General features: G+C 43.0%; 1 pseudogene; it reads right to left on the reverse strand.

Moving 5' to 3' along the window:
• Nucleotides 1-237: 237 nt before the first annotated feature.
• Nucleotides 238-963, reverse strand: LOC133101645 (14-3-3 protein theta-like; annotated as a pseudogene).
• Between the last annotated feature and the right edge of the window lie 1,187 nt (nucleotides 964-2,150).

Consider the following 2,150-nt stretch of genomic DNA (forward strand, 5'->3'; position numbering starts at 1 on the left):
TGCAGCATGTGGGATCTAGTTCCCTAACCAGGGATCAAACCCAGGCCCCCTGCATTGAGAGTGCAGAGTCTCAGCCACTGGATCAGCAGGGAAGTCCCTTCCTAGTTTTAAAATGTCCATTTTATTCTATATAACACTTAAAGCTGTCATTTACATCTGAAGAAGAGATGGTTATGAGATTGATCCCTGTAAGTAAAACACTTACTCTAAGGAATGTAGTCCATGCATTGTAGAATTTCAAACTGTTGATTCTATACACTGAACGGGTTTCTTTGCTACAGAGAATCCAAGTGGAATGAGGAATGGAGATGGGTAAAGAGTTTTCTTGAAGGAAAAAAGGATGACACTCTGTATACATTTAGCTTTCTGCCCCTTCTGCACCTCACTCTCTCCTCCTGCATTGTCTGATGTCCATAGTGTTAGGTTGTCTCTAAGCTACTGCATGATAAGGATATTTTTGTATGAGTCTTCATTCAGTGCAACAAGTTCTATGATGGCTTCATCAAAAGTGGTTTTAGCCAGTGTGTAGGCAAGCTCTGGGTTATTTAGGATCTCAGAGTAAAGTATAGAAAAGGTAAGAGCCAGTCCAAGGTGGATTGGGCGTGTAGGTTGCATCTCTTTCATGTTTATATCTAATGCCTTTTGGGAAGCTCCTTGGGAATTGTCTATAGTTTGTTTTTGATCATCAACTTGGGCAACAGATGTACTGGAAGTAGTCTCCATTTTCAGATAAAAGACTACTTTCTGGATTAGCTGCACTGGCTATTATGTACTTATCCAACAATCTCAGGTCAGTGGTGCAGACGGACCTCAGTTCAGACTCTACTTTTTCCCGATTGTTCTTAATCAGCTTCAATTTCTTGTCAGAGGTGTTGGTTTTCTGCTCAAAGCTCAAGATGACTCTGCAGGTGGACCTGGGGCCTCAAGGATGTTCATGTAGACCCCCCAGAGTAGGTTACATTCTCATTGGTTAGCTCTAGTGGGTCTTCATCTTTGTTTTCAGTCAGAGCTGTGGTTTCGTCAGAGTAACCAAAGTTTCAGCTGGGTGTCCAGAGGTCTCACGCGCTTCCACCCACTGCACAGAAAGAGAGTAACAGCTGTGCTATTGCTCATACCAGTTGCCAAAGTGGTAACCCTGATGGGGCTGGAACTCTGGCTTCACTCTTTGCCTGTACCAGTAAGAATTATTTTGTTAAGCCCTGTCAAAACCTGCAAAACTCTCCGTCCAGTCATTAGACAAGAATAAACTACAAGATAGGTTAACTTTGAGACTTCCGTGGTCCTAATTCCCCGCTCTTGTCACTCTAGGGACACCAAGTGAGACAGAAAGGATGGCACAGCTGTCAGCTGCTCTGAGCTTGGGTCTTCAATGTTTTCCCTCTACTACCCTCCAAGTAGTTTCTAAGAAGAAAAAATAATAATAAATTTCTCCTTTATTCAAGCTTTCCTCCTCCTGTCCCATTATTTTTGGCAACGGCAGAGCTGAAGTACCCTGGTCCCACAATTTCATCAGTGTCCCCCTCCCCAATTCTTTGATATTGACCTTTGACATTCCCTCAGTCTGATTGATATACAGTGCTTTGCAAAATCCGCTTTAAGGCTTCTCTTCTAACCAGTCTGCAGCCTCTAACTTACCCTAAATAGAATTTCTGGGAATGCCATTACTTCCTGGAGACCTTTGGCAGGGAAATGACTCAAAGCAGGAAGTCTGCTATCTTTTCTGAACCCCACTCATCCTTTGAAGCCCTTATTCCCCTAAACTGGGTAGGGTTAGAGGTGCCTCAGTCTCATCTCCATAGTTTGCATGTGTCCAGGAGCATCAGAACCTGGCTTCTCGGCTAACTTACTTCTAGTGATGCTCTTTGTGGGTAAAGTTCTTTACAGTTTGTGTATGAGGTTAGGGCCTTCCTTAGTCTCAGTGTAGATAGAGTCTCCTTCTCTAATTAGCTTCTTTCAGTTCCTTTTAGAGGGTATAGGAATGGGAAGAACATTTTTTAAAGTATGCTTTTATTGCAACCTCCTTTACTCTTTAATTTTACAAAATGAAGAAATTGAGGGCTGGAGAGGTAAAATGACCTGGTTAGATTCACATAGCCAGACAGTAGAGAGCAGAAGACTGAACCCAGGGCTCCTGATCCACAGACTAATGC

Source organism: Eubalaena glacialis, chromosome 11 (genome assembly GCF_028564815.1).
Source record: "Eubalaena glacialis isolate mEubGla1 chromosome 11, mEubGla1.1.hap2.+ XY, whole genome shotgun sequence".
Lineage (NCBI taxonomy): Eukaryota > Metazoa > Chordata > Mammalia > Artiodactyla > Balaenidae > Eubalaena > Eubalaena glacialis.